Here is a 25755-nt window from a genome sequence, read left to right on the forward strand (position 1 = left end):
GCCCAGTCTACAGCAGGGGCTCAGTGGGTGATGATGAACGGGAAGAAGAAGGGGGTGCCTGGGCATGGGGGGCTGCAACGCAGGGATGTGCCGGGAGAAATGCCAACCTGGCTTCCTCTTGTAGCCCTTTTACAGGCCTGGCACTCTGCTTTCCCAGTTCCCAAATGAAACACACACATGCATACGCACGCTCACACTCACACACATCGTTGTTGTTGCCTTTTCTTCCCTGAAGACAAAGTGGATTTGTCGGGAAGCTGTTTTACCCCCTGAACCTACAGGCGTCAGACCCGGACTCTGCAGAGCAAACGTCCTGTCCTGTGAGCCTCCCAGTCCCCGGGCAAATGGGCCTCTGCCCACCTGTCCTTCTGTTCTGCTCCCTTGGCAAGGGGCCTCCCTGGACAGAGACTACCGTATTTCCCCGAAAATAAGACCTACCCCCAAAATAAGCCCCAGTTAAGAGCGTCAGCCAGATGAACACATTTAGCACGTTATGACGATGTTCCAGAAGAAGATGACATGACTGTATTTGAATAAATGTAGATTGTTGTACATGAAAAAAAATAAGATCCCCTGAAAATACACCTTAATGCATCTTTTGGAGCAAAAGTTAATATAAGACCCGGTCTTATTTTGGGGGAAATACGGTATAAGACTTGGTCTTATTTTCAGGGAAACACGGTATGTAATTGGACTGTGGTCAGAACACAGAGCATATTCTGGAGCCCCCGTAGCCCCACAAAAAGCTGATTGGGGTGGACACAGCGGAGGGAGTGTGGGCGTCAGTCATATCCGTTTTCTCTCTGATGTTAGTCCTGACTCTGCCGCTCGTCCTGGGTGTGGTCAGACCAGTAACTCAGGGACAGTTACAGAGAAAAGGGGACGGATGGGACTCCAACAGCCCCGCGGGCATCTCATAATGATGCTGCTGCTGGTATGAGAAGAACAGGGATGAGAATCATTGTGCCAGGCACTCCACGTTCTCTAGCCCCCAAATCCTCACAACCGCCCCGGAAGGAAGCATCCCGAGAGGATCAAAACTCAGGAAGGAGCTGTCACTTGCCTGTCCCCAAGTTGGGTTCCTCTTGGTTCTGGCATTTTGCCTGAGACCTCCCAATTTTCCAGTTGACACCACTTCACCTGTAAAATGTGAAATCGGACTATGTTCTGAGGGTGACTGGAAATGGCGACTGTCCCTTTTAGAGAAAGTTGTGGAGGCAAGTGTCAGCGAGGATGGAAGACCATGTCCTCCCAGGCTAGCTTTGTCCAACGTGCCCATTAGGGAACAAATGTGACCTGGCTGCACACCGGCTCAGGATGTGCTGAGGAAATTGTTACAAGGACAACAGAGTGAAGGGAGAATCCATCAGCGTGAGGCAGGGCAGGGCTGTCCACAGTCTCAGGTACACTTAGGGCGGAAAGCCCTTGGTTCAAACCCCACCTCCACTCTGCACCAGCTGTGTGAGCTTGGACAAGGCATTTCACCCCTCTGAGCTTTGAGTTTCTTGCTTGTGAAACATGCATGACCATATGGGTCCTACACATTGTTGGAGGCTGAAATGAGGTGACAAACGTGAATCCCTGGGTGCAGAGTAAAGGCTCAATAAATGGTGATGATCACGTTGCTGTTGAAATGGCCACAATTATGAAGCTCCCGCCCACACAGCAAGCGTCTAAGGGCAGGGACCACGCCCGACTCAACGCCATGTCCCCAGGGCCTAACACAGGGGCTGCTCAAGAAAGATGCTCACTATGCAGGCAATTTATTCCACAAGATACGTATTGACAGTCACTATTCGAGGTACTAGAAATGCAGCAATAAACAAAACAGACACAAATTCTTACCCTTGAGACAGCTCTGGAGGTGGACCCTGGAGTTGAGTTGCCTGGGGAGACGTGAAAACCCCAGAATGTTAGCGCGTGGGGGTTTGGGGGATGTAGCTCTTGAGGCCCCATCTCAGAGCCCCTTGGGCCACATCTGAGCCCACCGACTACCAGTGAGCAGTTTCTGAGCACCCTCCCAGCTTCTCATTGCAAGTACCACGCTGCTCCAGGCTCTGGTGGCTTCCTCTGCCCCATGGGAGCTTGCTCAGTCCAGGAGCAGGGCTGACTCGGGGGGATGGGGCCTTCGTGCTCACAAAGGTGACCCTCAACCAATAAGGGGCAGAAGGTGCAGTGGAGGTATGAACCACATGGTTCCTCTGAAGGTCCCAGAAGGAGTGGGTCCCGTTGCTCATTATCTGTCCTTGACACACCTTTATCTGACCTTTCTCCCTCCCTGGCCCTCTCTCTTTCTACTCCCTCACCTATGTGTCCTGTACTGAGGTCACCTCCCCAATAAATCACTGGCAACTCAAAACCTTGCTTCCAGAACTGTGTGGGAAGATCCTTACTAAGACAGAGGCCGTCTAAGTCCAACCCCATCAGTGTGCCACTGAGGAACCGGTGTCCAGGGAGGGCCAGTTACTCATCCAGTTCACACAGCAACCTGGGCAGACAGGCTTCCCACCGTGACCACCCATGGTGGCCACTACAAAGGGCAGACTCCTCCAAGCCAACCTGGGCTCTACCTTCCTTTCCCCTTCCCTTCCCTTCCCTGTGCCACAAGCTGGGCCACAATTTAAAAATTCTTTGGTTTTGCAATTAAAAGCTGCAGAGAACAGGTGCTACAATTACTTTCCCATAAGCATGTTCAGGGCTGACATGTTCTGGGCATCCTTAAACAGAGCCTGCGCTTACTCCAAATGGGGTACCCTCTCAGCCTATCAGTCTGGGCTGCTGCACTGCTCTGTACAGCCTGAGAAAGACCATCCTGCCTGCCTTTTCAGGGGCCCTGGGGCATTTCACACATCCCTGGTCTTGTAGGGACCTGCAGCCTTCATCAGGCCCCGCCCCTTGGTTGAAGGCACAGAATTGTGACTTCCTCCGTCCTAAAGGGTCCATGGAGGGTCATGGAGGGGCAGTGACTCACCCAAGGTGCACAGCGAGGCCCCGGGGGAGAGAAGTCAAGTCACAGAGTCCTCCAGCTTCCAGCTTCACTGCTCTTCCGGACCCACTGTAGATTTACAAGCCAGGTGTGGCTGTTCCTTAAACACACCACACGCATTCCTGCCTCAGGACGTCTGCAGTTGCTCTTCCCTCTGTTTGGAAACATTTGTTTTGATTTTGTTTTGTTTTGTTTTGTTTTGTTTGTATAATGACTTGCTCCTTTTCTCACTCAGGTCCTGCTAAATGTCTTCTCAATAGGATGATGGGAAGTCATGAAGGGCCTTTGGTGTGGATCATAACCCTGGAGGCTACTTACTGGAACAGGGTGGGGGTACGCAGGTGCTGGTCAAGGGTCCAGCCAAAACAACAATTAAAACCTAAAATCCTGTGATTCTGACTTGAAATATTATGGTTTTCAGATTCTGTTAAGTGACAATTCTAAGGTTGAGGGGTCGAAGGCTAGGCTTTTAGGACGTTTGAGTGTTAAAGTACAAGCATTCTCACGTGTGGGCTTTTGCTACTGGAGAAAAGGCCCATCCGGAACCTTCTTTGGCTGAGAGCAGGTTTCCCTCTTCCTACCCTCCTCCCGCAGTGCTGTGTGAATGCAGCTCTTTGTGGCTTAGAGAATGCAAATGTATTCTGCGGTTCCAGCGTCAGGCGCTGCCTTATCTGCATGTTCCAGTTTCCAGAATAAATGTTAGAAGACAAGTCTGCGGGAGATTTTCTGTGTGTACACGCATTAATTCCTCCAGCCAGGGGCTCTTCCAGACATGGATTTTAAGCCAGGCGCCATTGCCACACTCGCTGCAAGGCAGGGTGGTGATGGGCTGCAGCACACCCAGCGGAGGAAGGAGAGCCGCTGTCTCCTGTGGCAGGGACTGAGGGTGGAGGTCCTTTGGGTGCAAAGGCTGCTGCGAGGCGGGACTGGGCGGGGGCAGAGCATCCCCCAGCGGGTGTGAGGCATGTGTACATGGATGTCTCTTCTCCGCGAGGTGTCTCGTGAACCCCTGGGTCTGGGCTCATAGGGGCTGGTGCTCTAGGGAGACTCCCCACAGGGGAGGAAGAGGAGGGCAGCCCCCACCCTGGGTCAGACACTGCGCTGGACACTGGGTGGTCTCTGAATTCAGACAGACGGGACAGATCTTGGCCCCCACTTACCAGCTCAGCCATGTGACCTCAGAGAAGCCACTTCACCTCCCAGGATTCAGTTTCTTCAAAGGGACAGATGGTCCTATCACCCCACCCACCTGGTGTTCTGAGAATTAGAGCGCACCACAGGCCCCAGGCACGTAATGAGCATCAATGTAAGCAAATGCTCCCAAAATGCCTGCAGGGGAAAGGCGCCCCTTGAAACACTTCACCCACGTTTGCTCTTCACCCAGCCCAGGAAGGGCACTGTCATTGCCCTACTTCACAGATGAGGAAACTGAGGCACCAGGTGGGTAAGTAGCTTGCCCAACATCAGACAGTCGGCTCTAAATACCTGTGAACAGGGTCAAATACATTTAAGCTTTTCCAACCCCTTTCCTAGCTGGGTGCCCAGGAATGGGCCACATTTCAGCACTGACACCCTGGGATCTGACCCTGTTCTTCTGCTGTGACAGATGCACGGGTTATAACCAGGCAGTAGTGAAATGCAGTGGATGCCTCTGAGACAGGAGAGTTAGCATGTCCCTAGGTAGACAGGGAGGTCCCTGGTGGAATAAACAAAGACAGCCATATCCTAAAACTCCAGGATTGAAATCACTCCTTTGCTCCAGGACAAAATGTAACAAGGCCTTGAGGTTAATCATAAAATTCCTTTTGGCCTGACAAACGGAGCAGATCTGATAGATAAAAGTGGGTTACTTTGCTAATTCCTTTAGGATGGGCAAGCAGAACAAACCTGGTAGACGAATTTCATTAGAAGAGGCCAGTTCCCTTCTTCAAACAGGCAAGGAAAGGTATAAAAGTAAGAGCTTTTGCCTCAGTCACGGGCCACCCCCATTCGGGACCCCCTCCCGCTCTGGAGCTCTGACTCTTTGCTTTCAATAAACTATCCTCTTTTTAAAACTCTTTGCCTCTCCTGGGTCTGTGTTTTCATTCTTCGGTCTCACGAGACACGATCCGGCCCACACCCAGAAACTGCCGGCAGATCCAACATCACCTACATCATTTGGGGACTCAAAGGAAAATATTCCTCCATCACCTCCAGGACTTTGCTCACTCTCTGCTCTCTCCTGGGAACACCCTGCCCTGCCTCGTCTGTCTATCCAGGGAACTCCTACTCATGCGTCAAGGCCCAGGTCAGGCCTCGGCTCTCTGTGGACAGCCCCCACCCGTCCCTGCACCCTCTGCGCCTCTCTTTATCGCATGAAGTGAGCTCTGGTGCAGGAGTCCATCCTCGGGACCTGCTGCCCTCTCTGTGCACTCGTCTCTTCCTTCTGGCAACATCCAGCGAGTTTGCCGCCTGTCTAAGACTCACAGTCTGGGAGGGAAGACCAAACCAGTGATGTTGGCATTATTGCCCCATTTTAGAAAAACTCCCAATCACAGAGGTTTTGTCATTTCCTGAGGCCACAGGCCCCGGTACCAGGGGGCAATCTGGGCTCTCCAGAGGCTGTGAAGTGCCTCCTCCACCACGTCAGTCACTCCCTCCTCCAGCCCTGAGGGTGGGGACAGGCCTCCTGCCACACAAACCACACCACTGCCCTTTAGTCCTGTTAATTAACTGTGCGGGAACCGTAAGTGCATTACTTAGATTCACAAGAGTTACATTCAGGCACCAGGTGATTGACTCAAAACACCAGGCAGTAAACGTGGACCACATTACAACACTACCCTGCAGGCAGCATTTCAGTGCTTTTACCCGTCACTTTAAGACTCACCAGCGGTGGGCTGCCTGGTCTGTATCGATTAGCAAACCGTTAACATTTTAAGACAAGTTGAAATTAATTGTCGTCAGTAAGGGGGCAGTTTGACCCAGGCCAAGACTCTGTGACCCGGCTGAGCGAGACCAGATGGGGAAAAGAAGCACCAGCCACATGAACACTTTGGGTCGTTGCCCCTCTAATGCTCTCCCGGGGTCTGTCCCAGCCAGGTTCAGGCCTCCACCTTCCTCACTCACCTGCACCAGAGCCCCAGCCAATCGTCTTGCTGGCTCCAATCCACCCTCTTTACCCCAGTGGCCAAGCTAGCTGGACACCTGCCGTGGCTGCCTGCCAGCCCTCCTTGTATTGGGCCACACTGGCCGGCCTGGCCTGGGCATGCCCAGAACACATACCTGACCTATTTGCAGAGCTGCCAGTCCCTGGAAATTCCCACCAGGCCCGGGAGCGGCATCCTGGGGCCTAGAAACTCCAAATTAGTGAAAGAAGTTGCTACAGCCTCACAGTTCTCGAGCCGGAGTCCCCTCCTGCCTCCCTGCCCTGTGCCCTTTCCTCTGCCCCAGGGTGCATAGAGCCTACATGGTGTCTGTCTCCTGATTCGCAGGATGTGCCACCTCCAGCGACAGATACATGTGGGACTGTGGAGACTCAGGTCTGTCTGCACAGCCATCAGAGTTATTCAGAGACCAGCCAGGCCAGGGAGCCAGTATAGATAGCTTAGGCCTAAACATTGCTCCTTTCCCTTCTCTGTCACCCATATGACCCTCCACTGTCCACATCAACATGGTCTGTGTGTCAAATGCAAACCCCATGGTGCCAGGCGGGGGTAGGTCTGGGCCCCACGGGCAGAGAGGAACCAGAAAGGGCCCTGGCTCTGCCATGACCCTGGACGAGCCCCCGCCTCTCTGGGCCTCAGTGTTTCACATTTGAATGTAGGTCATTTAACCAGATGATGTCTCAAGACTTCAAAATTCTGTGAGCCTCTGAGGAAGGCGACTGATGGCAATGCTGTTGTCACTAATACTACCAGCTTCATGATGATGACGACAGTTCTGGGTGTTGGTGGGGCACAGTTTGCTGGCACTGCACTGGGAGCCTCTCTCACACCCTCTCACCACACAACTACCTGCGCAAGAGAAGTATTCTTCATCCCATCTTCCAGATGTGGAAACTGAGGCACAGAGAGGTCAAGTGTCCTGGAAAGTCACACAGTGCCAATTGTGAAGGCGGCAGAGGCCCTGAGGCCTGTACCTCGCCTGTCCCAGGTAGGGATTGTCCTGACACATTGAGACCTCGGCCCCTGAGCCCTTTCCTCTGCTTGTAGTTGGGCAGAGAATGAAAAGCTCACTGTTGACTTTCCCCAAACTGATCTTCTACTCGGCAATTTGGCCAGCTGGCCGCTCGGGGCCCATCTTGCTCTCAGCCTCAAATACCTTTCATGCCCCATCCATGGTAGGATTCGTCGCGTTTAGTTAAGCAAGCATCCAAGTCGTGGACCCAGACACGTAACTCAGTGAGCCTGGGGTCCTCTCGCTGCCTTCCTCACAACTACGTCGCTGTGTCTGGGGGTCGCATGACTGCAGTGGGGCCTGGGCCCATGCAGGGTGGAGTGAGAGCCGGAGAGACCAAATGGTGGCTCCCTGGAAACCCTCCAGCTCAGAGGTGCTGAGGGCAGAAGAGGGTTGGGTGGCCCTGACTCCAGGCTGAGGCCAGAGGGGTTCAGACACCAGACCTGGTCACCCAGCACATAGCCTCAGAGATGGCAAAAGGAACCCACTCTCCACACTCCATACTCAGCCCCCGTCTCCCCAAAAGGACACTGGGTACTCAGGGCAGGGGTGTGCTCACCCATATCTTCTCCCTGCCTGAGCCCAGGCTCCTGGGGCCGCCTCTGACCAGCAGCCAGCACAGCCTCTGCTCCCAGGACAGTGCCCAGAGCAGAAGTTTGCTATATATATATATATATATATATATATATATATATATATATATATATATATATATAATTAAAAACGAACAAATCCTTCTATTAAAATGAACTTAATAGCAATAGCAAGAAAGGAAAGGAGCCCTCCTTTCCAACGTGAACGCCTGTCCTGTAAATGGCCACCTCCAGATTTAAACGGCCCCCCCTCCACCCTGGCAATTTCCCTGAGGGGACTCAAGAACATCTTCAACCTGAATGTCCAAACAGGACCCTTGTTGTCTCTCTTTTACTGGCTCCTCTAGCTTACCCAGCTCAGTGCACACCCCACCGGACCCCACTGACCCGGTCCCCTTAATTGCTCCTGTCCTCTGCCCCCACATCTGACCATCAGCCAGTTCTGGGGTTCTCCCTCCAAACTACATCCCACTCTGGCCATGGCTCTTTCTCTCCTGCCCACTGCCCTGGTCGAGGCCTCTCATGGGCTACAGGCCCCCTGCCCACCTGGCCGCTGCCCCCACCCCTGCCTGGCGCCGAGCCAGACCCGCACAGCGGGGTTGGAGCATATCACTCCTCTGCTTAAAACTCACCCCGTGCCTCTCACTGAACTTAAAATAAAACTCCAGACCCTACCCCGTGGCCTTCGGATATGGCTCCTGCCTGCTTCTCCATACCTCTGCCCCCTCTGTTCCCTCAACCAGAAAGTCCCTTCCCCTGGCTTCTTCCTTCTGGTTCTCAGATGTCAACTCCAATGGCATCTCCTCCAAGTTATCTGTTCTAAGCACAGTGCTAAAATTACACTTCTTCCCTGCACTGGTGGGGGGAGGGGGAGGGGACGGGGGGCCCCTCGTGTCCCCCTCCAGATCCTCGCTCCACCCCTATTCCCTTGCTCTGTGTCCAGAGGAGCTGACCATTCCGGCCATATCAAATGGCCCCTGGCCTGTGTGCTTCTGACTTGCAGGTGGGTTCAGTCCATGGGAAGGCCCAGCAGGAGATGCGGGAAGGAGGAAAGGAAGGTCAGGGTGTGTATACCCTTGGGTCCCACCCTGCAGGGCTGGCTCTGCGCTAGACTGGAGGTTTCAGCTCCTGTCAAGTGACCCCTCTCCACATGGCCCCTCTACCCAGCTCTCTCTATCTCAGGCTCTCGCCATTGCTCCTCCCTTGCCCTGTCAATACTGACGAGGGAATACAGCCCCTTTCTGGAGTTTCCTTACTCCCGGCCCACCCTTCATAAACAGTTTCCCTTTCAAACTCTCCTCAGATGTTTGATTTGACTGTCATGTCACCTGTGTCCTGCTGCAACTCTAGCTGATACACTACCACCTTCCTCACTTCCGCTTCGCCACCCTGTTTGATTTCCCCACAGAACGTTTCACTGCCCAAAACTATTGCTTATTCATTATCTGTGTCCTTCCCATCAGAGTATAAGCTCCATCTGAGACAGGAGGACTTATTACATCATATGTCAGAGGAATAGAGCAGACACAAGCTCACACCACCTAGCACCACGCTCAGACTCTCAAGAAAGTCCAGCCAATTCTGTAAAAGTTCCTTGTTAAATCACATTGACTTTTAAATGCCTTCACATGACATTTCCCAAACTGAGATCAGGTGACATTCATTTGGGAGGTGTTAACAGTTGGCAACCTTATACTGACAGTCGATTTGGGCCTGATTTTTCTCATTTCTCTGTGAGCCTGCGACAATTTTATCCCAGGCTGCCATGACATCAGGTTCAAGTCTGTCCATTGGCCCCAATCTGGACTGGGAGACTCTCTGCTGTTGCCTCCAAAGCCCAAGGGGCCCCAGTGGAAGGAATTTACTCTATAGGCTTAATTTCATCATCCTCCTCCCAGGTCCCTGCCTCCTGCCCAAACTCACCCCTCCCTCCTATGTTCCAGGCTTGGGATTCTGGACCACAACCCAGGCCTGGAATCCATGGCACTAAGGCAGAGCTGACAGTATTAACCACGGACCAGGGGTTCAAATCCTGGTCTCGGTTCTGTCACCAACTCACTGCGTGACCTTGGGCAGGTTGCCTCCCCACTCTGGGCCTCGGTTTCCCCAGCTGCTCCTGCAGTTCCTTCTACCTGGAGCTCCCCTCTTCGTGAGCAGGGTGGACCATATGCTCACCTAGCACCCTCTCGACTCTGATGGTGACGTCTTGCCCAGTGGGACAGGTCTATTGATGGTCCTCTCTCTCTGGGAGGTAAGAAAGGAGGAAAAAAATGTCAGCCTGACTACGATATGTAATTACTCAAACCCACGCACTGTCCCCCCTACACGCACCTTGATCTTATTTCACTCCAAAGCAAACCCTACTCTTTGGGGAGCACTTCGGCTATTCTCCGTGTGAGTAATAAACTTTATTTCACATCCATTAGTGCCCATGTGTCATTTCTCCCAACATTCATAAATTCCTATATGGGAACATCCAGTATGGAAGGCGGAGTGCCTAAACAAAGCAGGATCTTACTGAATCAGTAGATTAACTCAAGGAGTTAAATTTTAACAATATGGCGTTCCAACCCATGAACACGGTATTTTTCTCCATTTGTTTAGTTCTTCGATTTTCCTCAGCAACATTTTATAGTTTTAAATGTTCAAGTCTTTTACATCTTTTATCAGACTTCTCCCTAAGTATATCGTATTTTTGTGCTTTTGAAAATGGTAATTTTAATTTCAATTTCCAATTGTTCACTGCTAGTATATGGGAATACATTTGATTTTTTTGTATATCAATCTTATATCCTGCAACCTTGCTAAACTCATTAATTAGTTATCACAACTTTTTGCAGATTCCATCAGATTTTCAAATACGTAATTATTCTGTCTATGAATAAAGAAACTTCTATCTCTTCTTTTCTAATCTAAACATTTTCTTTTTCAGCCCCGTTGCATTGGCTAGAATCTCCATTACAATGCTGAATAGAGGTTGTGAGAACAGATATTTGTCTCACATTCCTGATCTTAGGTGGAAGACATTGAATCTTTCACTATTAAATATAATGTTAGTTGTAGGTTTTTTGTAGATGCCTTTTATCAGACGAGAAAATATCTTTCTATTCCTATTTTGCTGAAAGTTTTTATCAGAAATGAATGTTGGATTTTGGCGAATGCTTCTGCATCTGTTGAGACAATTATATGGTTTTTCTTTTTCAGTTTGTTTTGAAAACTAATTTTCAAATGTTAAAATAACCACTCATTCCTTGTATAAACCACACTTGGTCGTAATGATAATATGTCGTTTTTATATTTTTTTTGATTCAGTTTACTAAAATTTTATGTAGAAATTTTGCGTTTGTATTCATGATAGATACTGGCCTGCAGCTTTCTTTATTTGTAAAATCTTTTTCTGGTTTTGGGATCAGAGTGATGCTGGCGTCATAGGATGAGTTGAAGATAGTCTTCTCCCTTCAATTAACTGGAAGAGTTTGTTATAATGTTATTTTATTTAAAATTAGTATTATTTCTTTCTTAAGTATTTGATAGAATTCACCAGTGAAGCCATCTGGGCTCAGAGTTTTCCTTGTGAGAAGGTTTTCAACTACAACTTCAATTTTTTATTTTTTTAAATAAATAAGGGCTATCTATTTCCTCTTCAGTAAGCTTTAGCAGATTGTGTCTGTCAAGGAATTTGTCCATTTCATTTAAGCTATTGAATTTAATGGCATAAAGTTGCTCATAATATTCCCTTTTTAAGCTTTTAATGTCTGAGAATCTATAGTGACAGCTCTGTTCTCATTCCTGATGTTGGTCATTTTGTCTTCTCTTTTTTTCCCTAACAAGTCTAACAAGAGTTGATCCATTTTATTGTCTCAAAAAAAAAAAAAAAAGAAACAGCACTTGCTTTTATTGATTTTCTCCATTGGCTTTCTGGTTTTTATTCCATTGGTTTTTATTTTAACCTATTTGTGTCTTTATATTTAAAATGCAATGGCCCTGAATGGCTATTGTTTTTCCTCACTGCCTCCATCCTCTTTCCTCTGATTTTCCTTTAGGGACCTTCCCACCTTTCTCTCTTCTTCGAGGTTACTGCGCCAGGGTTTAGCGTACACCTGGCTCTGGCATCAGCAAATGAACTAGGCCCAGCCAAGCAGTGACTCCCATTCCCCCAGCCACAGTGTTGGGCTCAGGGATGAGACCAACATGACAGATTGGTCCTCAGACTTAGCCCTGGGATTTTTGATGAAAGTCTGCTGTGAGGGGACAATGGTCTCACCATCTGTCTGATGAGGCCATTAAACCACATTCCATCAGCCAATCGGCCCACCAGACACAATCCCTGCAAAGTGTCTCATCAGCCTAAGAACTGCACGACCCTGGACCCTGGAATTTCCCTGCAAATTCCCATTGCAGCACCCTGCGAAGGTAAGAATCCCCCATTATGTCCACAACCAGGGAAATTAGTCCGATTCCCTGCCTGTTCTCCTCTGAAGCCGTGTTGACAGCTCATTTTCCTATAATGAACCCACAGAAGCAAAACAACACCAGGCGGCATGAAAATACACATCAATTTCAGCTGCTCTGTGGGGTCTTCACTTGCGGTGGGGCAGGATCAGCCGGGACTATTGGGGAGCCAGATGCCTGCGTGGGTGGGAGACATGCCCATTCTCTGCACCAGCCGCTTTCCAGAAGACCCCGGAGCTGAGTTACCGATTCTTCTAAATCTAAAATCCCCTTTGCCTTCCTGCCCACCTTTCTTTGACAGTTACTGATGCAATTTAGATGAGGACTCTGAGGGGACATCACCAGTCAGATTGCTGCCCCCTGGAGTCTGCCTGTCCTGGGGAGACCCTGCAGTGGGACAGCAGTCTTTGCATTATCAACGCAGATTCCCCTGCTGCCCCAACCCCAGCGCCCCAAGAGGGAGCCAGACTCTGACGGGCAGGCGAGGACTTGATCTTCTGGGGTCTTCCCTCCACACAGGAGGCTCTAGGATCCTTCCTTGGCCCAAAACATTGCGGAACTCCCAGCTGAAGCTCAAGAACACTGGGTGGAAGGACGAAGGGGAGGGGGGTGATGAAAGGGCCTTGCTTCAGAGGCACCAATAGAACTGGAGGCAGAGAAGAAAATTGGAAATTAGGAGGTCGTGGGAGTGAGGAAATCAGAAAAAAATCAACATTAAAAGTGGTCACACGGTGACCTGTGACATTTTGCTTCACCAGGAAGAAATTACTCTGCACCCTGGGTGGATCTGAGAGGTTTCTGGAGCAGAACATTCCTCACATTCCTCACATTTTGTACTGAGCTGGACACGTCCCAGATTCCAGGAGCCAGAGAGAAACCCGGGCACCCGGGCCTGGGAGCAAGCAGGGGCTCCAACATGGGTCTGAACGCCGCTCTCTCCTCACCAGCCTTGTGAATGCCCACAAGTTCCCTTCTAGTGGGCGATCCCAGATAGCGGCGGGGTGGGGTGGGGGGTCAGGGTGACCGACGCAGTGACCCACGCAGGGCTGGGAACACAGGGCCTGAGCACTGTCGGAGCTCAGGAAACCTCGGTGGGGTGAAGGACAACAGCAGAGACAGGCCAGAGGCCTGAGGTCTCAGAGACGCTGACTCACCTCCTTTCCCGCACTCCTCACCCCTGCCTGAGGGCTAGAATTGCTCCTTCATAGACATGAGGAAAGAAGTCAGGTATATTGTCCAAGGACACACGGCTAGATCCTGCCAACTGCCATGTGCTTCCCATGCCCCAGATTGCATTTCTGCCCTCCTCCCCCTGCATCTTCTGCAGCCCTTGGTGTCATATCCCTGTGGGTCAGAGGGGCCTTCCTGACCATTCCATAACCTTGGTGCTCAGCTCAGCCAGGCCACCAACCTCTTCCTCCTGGCCCTGACCCGCCCCTACTCCATGAGGACAGATTGATCCCAGGGGTTCCCTTCCTGGCAGGGTGACTTGGCCCCTTCGCTCCACCTCCCTCCCTGGAGCCACAGTCCCCTCCCCTGTTAATGGGACAATTTGGGGGCGTTCTCATCTGTGACAAGGGAATACCAATGTGTCCCTCTGATGGGGCTGCTGTGAGGATGCAATGACATAATCTGTGTCCATTTCTCAGCATAGAGCCTGGCACACGGTCACTGCTCAATATTTGGAAGTGTTTAACAACCACAAAAGCAATATTACCCCCTCATTGGTGCAGCCTTGGAAGTAGGGTGCCCCCCCCCTTTTTCTAGATGTGATGGCCACAGGCTCTGCTCTCAACCGAATGCATCCTGACATCAAGGGTCAGATGGGCTCCCCCACCTCCGGCCCCCAGCAGCCTCCAGGGAGGGGGAGTTAGCAGAGCCCAGCCCCCATCAGCCTCCCTCCTACTCACCGCAAGGAAGCTCTAGGTTTCTGGCTGGTGCTTAGTGAGATCTGAGGCTGCCGCCAGCTGAGCCTGTCCTGGGCCACATCCCTTCTGACTGGCTTCCTGACCATCCCCAGGGACCCCGGACTTCAAGGAGTCCCCTCTCTTCTCAAATTGCTGAGACTGACCTGTCCACCATAATGGGTGTTGGCGAGCCCTGTGCTTGCAGGAGCTCAGCCTGGGTTAGGAGCTAGGCTTTGCCTTTCTAGCCAGTCACGTGACCTTAGGAAATGTCCGCTCTGACCTATTTTCTGTGTCTTGTGCTCTTCTGATCCTTTAGGCCTTTGAAATCCTGTTCCCTCTGCCTGGAACTCTCTTTCCACCTGCCTTCACCTGGCTAACTGCTCTGCGTCGGCAATGTCAGCTCACCACTCCTCTGCATCCTCTCCAGAAGGCTGCCAGCCTGGGTTTGGTACAGACCCTTAGGTTTTATGTTTCCCTCTCGTCATCACATGCTCCCCCTGCCAGCTTCTAAGTATAGTGACTGACTGCATATGGGTCACTGTCACATTCCCCATGCACAGTAAAGTGTCCAGGGCACAGAGATGCCCAGTAGATGGTGGACAGACCCAGGGATGAGCGAGTGACCCTCTTCACTCCACCTCCTCCCTCAAAGGGTAACTGTTTGTCCTACACTAGACAAAGATGGAAAATTCATCGACTGGCTCGAGTGAATTGCACCCAGCTGCAGACTCTGGAGGTGGTCCTAGTGGATTTGTGTGGAATCACTGCCACCTCAGGATGGACAAGGGTCACAGACTGTCCTGCAGCCTGAACGCCAGGAGGCTGGGGAGGTGGGAGTGAAGCCCCCTGTCTCTGCACGGAGACTCTTCCGGAGAGAGAATGCAAACCTGACTCAGGCAGCATTCGCAGTGTTGGCAGCACCAGTGGCACAAGCATTTTTAACATTTTGGCCTCTCAGATTCTCAATATTTATCTCAACAAACATAAGTCTGGGCTTCATTTTCTTTCCCTTTTTCTGTGCTATAAAATGCTCAGGGAGTCGCAGAGTGAGAGATGAAGCCTTGACATGCAGAGAAAACTCATTTTTAGAGGTTTCTATCAAGTTCCATCTGAGCAGAGCTGAGCGAAGGGTGGGCTGGGCCAGGATGGGCATCGGGCAGAGCGGGTGGACTGGGGGAGCTGAGCTGGAGGAGAGGACGGAGGACAGGCAGCTTTGGCAGGGGGCGCCCACCAGGTGGGCTTGTTCGGGTCTTCAAGCTTAGGGCAGAGATTGGGGAAGGGGGATGACAAACATTTAGGGCAGAACCGCCCTTAAACCAGGTCAGGAGAAGCCCCAGGCCTTTAGAGGATCACACAAAAACACCCCTGCTGCTGGGCTCTCTTCCACTGAGCTCCACCATGGGGGCAAAGGACTCTGCAAGGCCAAGGGAAGGGAGACTGTTGGCCCTCTTAGGGGTCCCTGGGATTCTTGCCCAAATGTCCCTGAGCCCCCTTGAGGAGCCTGCCTGCCCCTCTTGCCCAGGTCTGAGGACCCGAGGGTGAACACTGCCCCCAGAGCATGCACCCCAGGCCAAGAAGCAGCTGGGAGTCCATACTCAGCCACACTGCCCCAAAGCTGCCCTCTCCCTGCACCCAGCACCTCCAGCCTGTGCTGTACGGGCTGGTTGGATATGAGTCAGCCCCTGGAGATGCCAATGAGGCCCAGCAGGAGGAATCCTGGGCTGGAAGCCCTGCCAACAGGCAGCGGTGCACACGCTGTCATTTTCCCAATGGTCCCTGAGGACCGGAAAAGGTGAGGGAAGTGCGGCTCTGCTCCGTGCTGACTCCTCTCCTGGGAGCGGTGACAGAGGTGGCTATTACTCTGGTTACCATGGTGGTGTGACGGTGGTGATCCTCAGAAGCAGACTAGACTTGATTCCTCAGGACACTGCCCCCAAGATGAGCTCCAGGGAGCTGCCTCCACGCGAGAGTGTCTGGACCCCCTCAAGCTCCTCTTGAGACCTTCTCTGATGCTCTGGCTCAGGTCCCAGCTGAGCCTCCTGAGCCTTACCATTCAGTCCAGACCAGAGGGGTCCTGCAGCCTGTTCTGTCCTCAAGGCTGTCTTGGGCCCTCAAGGGGCAAGACTTCCTTTTTGTTGCCACAACGGGTTTTGCCGTGGGCCTCATTAAGTCATGACAAATGTTGAAGGACAGGGCCATCTGCGTTAGAGAGGTTAAAATTCTGGGTCCTTCCTGAGCCTCAGTTGCCCCATCTATGAAGCAGGAGAGGCAACAGCAATGCTATAGGGTTGAGAAGGTTTAAATGAGACCATAGGGAAAGTTCCTGGAGCAGAGATGACCCTGGTCAGAGATGCTGCAATGACCTTCTCCTGGCCCTGTGACTTTAGACCAGTTGTCTCACTTATCTTCGCCTCAGTTTCCTCATGTATAAAATGAGGAGAATAATACGCTTTTCCCTATAGTTGCATTGTAAGGATGAAAAGAGGTCATCACACACCCCTAATTTCTACATCATACACCTCAGCCCCTCCTAGGGATACTGACTTCCCCCATGTCCTCATTTCTTAGGCCCCCAAGGGATGCTGCCCTCAGGCCCCCATCTTTGAGATCCCCGTGTTCTGAGGTTGGGGCGGAGGGAACCAGAAGTGAAGGGTCTCCATGCCATTGTCTCAGAGCAAAGGAAGAGGCCCCCATAACTGGAGTTGGTTCAATGTTCTACTAACTGATCGTAAAGCCAAACAGCCTAGCCAAGAAATATTGGTGTCATCTCTAATTCTTTTGACAGCATTTTAAATGCAGTCATTATCCAAAGGCTCCAGCTGTTTAGAGACAACTAACAATATGGCTCCTACCTCCTGTGCATGTGGAATTATGCTCTCCCTAGAGCCTGTGCATGCTATCGTTGATTCTATTAAAACCAAGGAGGTCTCAGCTATACAAGGGAGAGGAGATTGTGCCACAATGGGCAGGCTAGGGCCAAGGATACATCCATTAGACCCAGGGCGTAGCCTGCCAGGGGCATATGTCATAGCAGTAGAGTCACAAACTCCTTGGCCAGGCCTGGGGATACAAGTCAGCTGACAGGGGCCAGAGACCCAGAGGTCTGCAGAGAAGGCCAACGGGGACCCACAACATGAGATAATAATCAGTGGCCAGCGTTTGCTGAGCACTTACAGTGGGCCAGGCACTATTTTAATATTTCTATATGTATTTATTCATTTAATCCTCTCTATATCCCATGAAGCATACATTCTATTATTGTCCACAATTAGCAGAAGAGGAAATGGGGGTGAGGAGCATTAAGTGACTTATTCAATACCCTGTAGTTGGTGATGATAGACCCGAGATGAACTCTGGGCCTCTGGCTGCAGACATGCACTGAAGCACTGTTATAAAGTCCAGAATTCCCAACGCCCCTCTCCTAGTAAAGAAGGTATTCTACAACCTGGCTCTTTCCAACATGCATGGGTTAGTTTCTGCCACATAACAAACTGTACCCTAATGAATGGGTTTAAAAGAGCAAAAGGACTCATAAACAAAGTGGCCTGGTGGCAGGGATGGGGGTTATGCTTGGGTTCAACAACATGCACCTTCCCTTATCAAGGCTGGTCTTGCCAGTGCTATTGCTGAGAGCCAATCTGCCAATAGCAGAGACAAACACTGAAACCCCCATGTGGAACCAGTCCCTTCAGGGACCTGCCAGCTACCTGATGGCAGGTTGATTACATTGGACCTCTTCTCCATGGGCTGGGAATACAGAACCACCGATGTTGGCCTACACAGCTGGAGCAAGAACACAGCAGCCAGAACCAGGAGGAGAAGTCCCCTTCCTCCTTCAGTGTCCTTCCAGTGCCCTCTAATGATGAAGCTTAACAATGTGCTCGCTGTAAAGACTGCATGTGTAAAGAGTCCAGTCATCGTGACAGAGCAGGTACTGAAGGATGAATTTCAAAGTGAGAGGCAACAGATTGATGCTGGTACAGCCCACCTGTTTGGTTGCTTAGCTTCCATATGTTTCTACACATACTTGAGTGTCACACTACAGCAGACTGCTCTGTATTGTTACCTGGCAAGATACAGCCACTCTTGGTTTTTAAGAGAACAAAGGCTCATCCTTTCCACCATGGGAAGTGATATAGTCCTGACACTATTGTATCCATCACTAACTATGTTAATTGCTGCTGAAATTGTGTGATGACTCCACTGAATGAATATTCTCTGACCTAAAGACTAAGTTGTAAAGTTAACATTAAACAACTTGAATCTAAAATAAAACTGGGAAGAAGGAGATCAAAGAAGAAAATGCTTAATATTGCAAATGAACACCTGCATAAAACAAACCAGGAGGGAATATGCAAAGTTGTGGCAGTGCCATATTCTATAACTGACCATGGGGCCAGAGTTGATATGCATAGCTTCCTTTTTCAACTATTCATTCCGTATTTCCATTGCCCTCAGTCAGAATCTCAGGTGGTCAGTGTTTTCTACCTGGTAGTGTGTCCCAAACCTTAATTTCTGAAGGGCCTGAGTCTTTATTCTTTCCACCCTTTTTGGTTGCTGTGTTTTCCATTAACCTTCACTATTGAACATGGAAGTATTAAAAGGCAAACCAGAGAACCTCCTGGGCTCTAGACATAGATCTCTTTGCCTCCACTTTGTTGCAGCAGCCTACATTCCCCTTGGTAATTGGAAAAATAAAGCATCCCAGATAGTAGGTTAACTGTCTCTCGTGGGCTGTTGGTTCCGTGGCACAAGGAGCCCAAAATGGCCAGGTGGCAGTTTCATCTTCTAATTCCACAGAACCACTGTCACTCTCCTTGCTCTCCCTTTGTTTTCCATCACTGGTGGACTAAGCTCTTCAAACCAGAAGAGTTCAAAGTTGCCAGGACAGGAAGCAAAAACTCTGTGACTGGGTTATGAGATGTAGCAGCGGCAAGAGCCTCTCCCACTTCCATCCCTTGTCTCCTGAACCCACGTGTCTCAACTATCGGGGAAGCAACACCAGATAATGGTCTCAGAATCAAAACATCCTGCATGCTGTAAGAGAGAACCCCATCTTCTTAGGGTGTTGTCTCCCAGTTGACTCCACAACTGAGTTTTCAGCAACCATTCCCCCTTTCAGTTAGGCCAGCCACCTCAGGTATGTGGTAAGACCAGTTAATCCCATGGACATGAGCCAATGGCTGCACTTCCCTTGCTGTGACATGAGTTCCCCGGAAGGAAGGCCATGATGGTGGATGAGGCATTTTGGGAGTTCATGGATGATGATGATGGTGCTGGCAGAGGAGCTATGGGCAGGGAGGACAAATCCAGATCCAGACCACGTGTCTATTATTGTGAGGCTGAACCTCTACACAGATACCATGCAATCAGCCCCCACGCTCACAGCAGCATAGGACACCCTTTGTGTTCCTGCCCGCTAACCTCCCTTTACCTGAAGCCCCAAGGGTTTTTCCTGCTTGCCTGGAAACTGCAGAAAACAACCCAATGAACTTCTCTGCCAGCCAGTGGCTGCAAGCACACATTCTCCAATGAGGTCTGCAGCCCAACTTTACAAAGGGGGCCCCTTTGAAGAGTCTCCTTCCTTGAATACTCTCCCAACAAGCCTAGTGTATTCTTTAGTGTTCTCTTTTCCACTTTATAAGTACTCCCCTGTTGGAATAAATGATTTTTATATGAAACTTCCCCTGTTTAAATTACTGTGTGGGTTGTCCCCTGATTGAACCTAGACTGATACAGGTCTCTCCCTCACGGTGACATGGTAAGGAAAGAATGATGTAACGTGAGTACAGCCACAGGCTCGTGGAAATCACTCAGCAAATATTTGCAATTGTTATCTTGAACTAGAAAACCTATTTATTTATGCTGAAATGTATCCAGCAGGTTGGAACTTGACTTGTTTCTGTTTTTCGTTTTTTGTTTTTCTGTCTGTAAGAAAAAACTATTGAACCCTGGACATGAAGGATGACGGGATTTAGAGTGGGTAATTTTCCTAAGTAGCCCAGGGCCTTCTGGGAGGGAATAAACAAGCAATCAATTCCTATTCACTGAGATTCAAAGATCTTAAAAGGTCCAGGTCACTGTGACTGAGGCCCAGTGGTAAGAAAGGCAATCAGTCCCCTGAAATGAGAGTTCCACGGGGAGGAAGGAGGCAGCAGCCCAGGCTTAGCCACTGAGGCAAGTCAAGCGGCTAAACATGCTGAGAATAGTGAGTGTGTCAGGAAAGGGTTGGGAAGAAACACTTGGCCCCCCTCTTGGTAACCTTGTGTGTTCTGAAAGGTGCCATTAGGTGGGACGGAAGGATTGTCCCATTGGGAGCCTGCATACAAGGTTCGGACAATTAAGTTCGTCATCTCATCCTAGCTAGAAAAAGTGCTACATACCTCACTGCTGAATATCACTATGGTCACCTTTGAAGTGCTCCCCTTGGGAAGCTATGCACCGACGCCAGTGCCTAGTCCACCCTTCAAAGCAATTTTGGAACTCTTTTTCTGGAATGGCCGTCAGAGCTGTCGTCGTATTACCCTTGATGTCCTGAATGTCATCAAAATGTCTTCCTTTCAATATTTCCTTTATCTTCAGGTAAAGAAAGAAGTCATTGGGGCCAGATCAGGTGAGTAGGGAGGGTGTTCCAATACAGTTATCTGTTTACTGGCTAAAAACTCCCTCACAGACAGTGCCTGTGAGCTGGCACATTGTCGTGATACAAGAGCCGTGAATTGTTGGCGAAAAGTTCAGATCATGTAACCTTTTCACGCAACCTTCTCAGCACTTCCAAATAGTACACTTGGTTAACTGTTTGTCCAGTTGGTACAAATTCATAATGAATAACCCCTCTCAACTGCAACAAGTTGTCCCCTGGCCACAGGGGTAACCATGTAGCCCAGAAGTGGCTGCCATCGATGTTGATATTGATGCAACAAGTTCGCGAACTTAATTGTCAAACCTTGTACATCAAGAGGGAGCAGCCTCTGCAGTGAGGAGAGCACAGAAGGCAGGCATAGCCCTGCCCTGAAGAACCCTTTGGCCCAGGCAGAGAGTGGAACTATAGGCAGAGTTGGGGACAATAGCAGGAGGCCACAGTCATGGACGTGTCCCGTAGAGCAGAGACAGGATCCTTTGGGCTATTCAGGGTTCAGCTGCCTTCAACTCTGGGTTCAGAACCAATGACTATGTTGGTCCTTTAAAGAATAACCAACTGCTGGCTGTCACCATTCCACAGATGAAAACATGGAGGCCCAGAGAGAGGAAACAACTAACCAAAGGCCATTGAGCAAGTTAGCCATAAGCCTTGGGCTCGAATCCTTCCATTACACGTCCATGCAGGCCAGGCAAGAAGAGGGGCATATTTAGACACGTATTGGGAGCACGACAGCACACAGCACAGTGTTTGGCAGCTCAGATGCACACAGTCAATTTTAACTCAAGAGAAAGACTTAGAGAGGCAGAGATACAGATAAAACAAAGAAGAAGGTTATGGATCGTAAAAGAAGAGGACAAGGACCCCAACTCCCATTTTACAGATGAGGAAACTGAGAAGCAGTTGCCGAAGGGGGTGGGAGTGATAAAACCTCTTCACAACTTGGTTAACGGTATGTCTTCCGCTTCGCAAACTCTACAGTTACAGAGCTTGAGGAAAGAACACAGTGAAAATGCTTCAAATAATTGATTCTGTTGCATCAGCAGCTAGGCTAAACATAAGAGCCAAACCATGGGAAACAGAACCGTAGCCACCCACAGCCAGGCACCCCAGGGCACTAAGGCCTGGGAAAGATGCCACCTCTGTTGCACACCTGCTCGGATACTGGACTGACCTTGACTAGCTCCCTGGGGTTTCTCCCTGTTTTCTCTCCATCGGTCCCCACAACTTAGGAAATGATGTTCCCGGCAGGGGACAGAGAGTGCTCAGCATTCTCACTCCTCTGTCCTTGCCATCTCACACGAGGACAGTTCAGCCCTCCCTAGTCTCCCTCTTCTGGGCTGATTCCTCTCTGTTCACCCTCCACCCTGCAGGTACCATTTGACCCTGTCTCTTCCAGGCTCACCACACACACACACACACACACACACACACACACACACACACACTGAGAAGCAGTGAAATGAGTAGTGAAGAGCAGGGCTCTTAAGTCACACAGACCTGGTTGGAACTCCAGCTTTGCCATTTCTTGAATGACACTGGACAGGTTACTTCAACTTTCTAGGCATTGTGTTCCCTATCCATAAAATAGTTATATGGCACAGGTGTCCATTTTAGCCAGGAATCCTATGGTTCCAAGGGACAGAAACCCAGCTTATCTTCACCCATTATAGACAGGACTCTTCCAAGACTTATACCGGGGAGGGGGCAGTGAGCATGCAAAGACAGCGCCAGGCTTACCTGAGCCCAGCCAGTGATCCCAGGGGAAAGGAGGCCCTACCCAGCCCTGCATCCATTTGCCAAACCCCAGGGACAAATTTTTATTGGCTACACTTCAGCCATGATGTGCTGCCTACTCACAAATCACAGTGGTCCCTGATTGGGATGGCAGCCACTTCTAGGCCACATGCTTACCCCTGTGGCCAGGGGACAAGCCCCTCCAATAACTCAGTGAGTGGGGAAGGGACAAGAGGAATGGAGGTGACGCTGAATATGGAAGAAGAGCAGGAGTGTCCTCGGCAGAAAAACACAGCACAGGTCCATCAATCACCCCCTGAAACTGTGGTGAGAATTAAAGGACACTCTGCATGTGACATATTTTAGTTCATGGTTCATGTACTCAGTAAATGGTAAGTCTCAATATCATCATTGTCACTCTCAAGATAAAGCCAGAAGAGTTCCACTCCCAGCTACAGCAGAGTAACAAGGACTCGATGTACCCTCCTGTCTGAAATAACTTACACATGAGACAAAATAGGTGATGTAACAGTTTTCAGATATTGAATCATAGGCAGCAGCGGAAAGTGAACGAGGTGATGACGGCAGTTTCCCTGGCTTACTGCCTTGAAAGAGTTTCCAGGCCCCACAAAGGAAGGGAAACGCAGGCAGAGCCCAGAAATCTCCCTGAATAGAGGAACCAGTTGAAGATTCCAGGAGGTCAAGGTGGCTAGAATTTACAGGGAATAATACTAATAACACAGAGGGGCAAACTGTCCAGAGAGGAGAGCACTTCAGAGAACTTCCAAGGATTCCCCTTGGGCTTTCAGCTGATGAGCACATGCCTGTGAGTAAACTTCCCAAGACGAGGATGGGGCGAAGCAATAGAACGGAGCAAGTGGAACAATACGGCTTGAATAGTTCATTTCCCAACCAACTAGACTGATACAACCTCATAACATATGGGTATCAGGCTGAGAAGCCAGAAGAGCATTACCTACTAGTGAGGAAAATTAGCCCTGGATTGAAGGTTGCTCTAGTCCTGCCAAAAAAAGCTTAAAGGTGAGTTTCAATGAATCAAACTATTTTCAAGTAATTTAACTGTAACCCAGAACAAAGATCAAGAATATTTAAAAGAATAGGAAAATATCTAGCACTCAACAAGGCAAAATTTACAATGTCCAGTGTCCAATCAAAAATTACCAAACATGCAAAAAAGCAGAATCATACAAACCATAGCGAGAAGAGAAATCAGTCATTAGGAACAGGCCCAGAAATGGCACAGGTGATAGAATTAGTAGAGAGACAGATTGAAATGATATTCTAATTATATTCCATATATTCAAGAAGGCAGAGGAAAACATATGCCATGGAAGATATTTTTAAATGCCAAATAAAACTTTTAGAGAAGAGAAATACATTGTCTGACATGAACTATATACTGGATGGGATTAATTGCAGAAGAAAGGCTAGTGAGCTTGAAGACATAGCAACACCAATTATTGAAAATAAAACACAGAGAAAAGAGACAAAAAGAACGACCGCACACTGCGTCAGTATTCTCTGAGACAGCTTAAGCAGACTCAGTAGGTCCCCAAAAAGGCGAACTGGGGAGAAAAAAATATTTGAATAAATGTTGATCAACACCTTTCCAAAGTTGATTAAAAAACAAAACAACAAGAAAAGAACTATAAATCCACAGAGCCAAGAATCTCAACAAAGCAAAGCACAAGAAATGAAGAAAATAATCCCAAATCACATCATAATCAAGTTGCTGGATTATTTTTGATGCAGGAGACAACACATTTCAAATGAATGTCACTGTTTCTAAGAACACAGACCTATTTTTTTTGACACAGACCAGGCATGATATATCTCTGCCAATCAATAGATATCTGCTCCTGGCCTACTGATGCAGGAGTTGCAGACATAGTTTGCCTCTTACTCTGATACAGAGCATTTCAAGATACTAAGAATCTTGTCTCTCTTAGGGTTGGGACCAATGACCTTTCTCCCAGATCTCAGCGCTGTTGGCGCCCCAACCTCCCACCACCTTCCGCCCCCAGCGTTCAGCCTCAGGGTGATGTGATGCCCTAAACACCTTGCTCAACTCCAGCCTTTCACCACCCTGCATCGTTCATTCTCACTATTTGTGGAAAATTAACATTCAGACAGGAAAGAAAGGGGAGGGGAGGGGTGGGAGGAGGCACATATATTCAGCCTAAAGGATTGTTTTGCAGGACGCCAGCTGATGACAAAAGGACAAGCTGGCAGGGCTGAAATGGCAAAAAAGGCTTATAAGGCGATGTGGCAACCCCATTGCTTAATGGGGGACGCCAGGTGTGAGGCCATAAAGGCAAAACTGCTGCCTTCTCATCAGAACAGGAATGCAGGTCAGGAAGCCTGAAAACATTTCCCAACAGGCGGTCCAGGTGTTGGTCTCACCTTCTCTCCTCACCTGGTTTCATTTTTTGAGACATAAAGGAGGGAGGCTCCTACCGTGAGTTCCCTGAAATTTCTCCATTCTGTAGTTTCCGCTGACAAGGATGTATATCTCATATTTGTACTTTTTTCCTTTTCCTACCACATTAAATGTCAACTATCTTCTCTAGAAGCACTGAACTGAGCTAAAGAGGATTAGGGGATATTTTTATCCCGTTTAAAGATAACCTGGAGTGAATGGGAGTAAACAGACCCACTTGGAGGCTTCACCTCATTTCACATCTCTCCCCTGATTCCTGTCTTCCTGCTCCTCCTTCCCACTCCTCACAGGTGCCCTGGGAGCCCCGATGCTGGGACGATTCATGCATCCTCCAGGGCCTACCTTTCAGAAGTCCAGTTCCCACGTTAATCCTGATGGGAAGCAAGTTACCAACGCAAGGCTCTGATTTTCTGCAAACTTGAAGCGAGGGCCTGGAGGGCAGAATGTGGAGTCCCGTCATGGCTTGGCATGAGATTCCAGTAACAGCTCCTTTGTCCTGACACCTTGGAAATCACCCACAGGTCCCTTGGAGCCACCTGAGAAGACACCGTGCTTTGAATGGACCAACAGAAGGATGTTAAAATCATCTGACAAGAGCTCAATAGAAACTCATTAACTTTTAATGCAGAGCAGCTAAGGCTGCTTGAAATATTTAAAAGTACAGTTAATCACTTGAAAGGCCAGGTGGGGCTGCAGAGAGATGCCAGTCTTCGGGGATCTTTGGTACCAGGATTTTGGCTACTGTGGTATCTTATACCACATACTCATAACAATACTTTTATATAAAGTAGACCTACTATGAGCCAGGCAGTATGTGATGA

The 25755-nt window shown here is 49.5% G+C and overlaps 1 long non-coding RNA gene across 2 annotated transcripts; it reads right to left on the bottom strand.

Annotated features, from left to right (window-relative positions):
• Nucleotides 1–25460, bottom strand: LOC148755601 (uncharacterized). 2 transcript variants are annotated; one of them, XR_016018469.1, is made up of 5 exons: nucleotides 25277–25460; nucleotides 9913–9981; nucleotides 2972–3140; nucleotides 1846–1886; nucleotides 1–1140 (listed from the first exon to the last, which is right to left on the bottom strand). It is a non-coding gene; the product is annotated as an uncharacterized LOC148755601 (long non-coding RNA). The 2 variants fall into 2 exon arrangements; XR_016018468.1 differs by lacking the exon at nucleotides 25277–25460 and adding an exon at nucleotides 14100–14495.
• Between the last annotated feature and the right edge of the window lie 295 nt (nucleotides 25461–25755).

The sequence above is a fragment of the Rhinolophus sinicus genome, chromosome 14 (genome assembly GCF_057876585.1).
Source record: "Rhinolophus sinicus isolate RSI-liver-muscle chromosome 14, RSI-T2T, whole genome shotgun sequence".
NCBI classification, from domain to species: domain Eukaryota; kingdom Metazoa; phylum Chordata; class Mammalia; order Chiroptera; family Rhinolophidae; genus Rhinolophus; species Rhinolophus sinicus.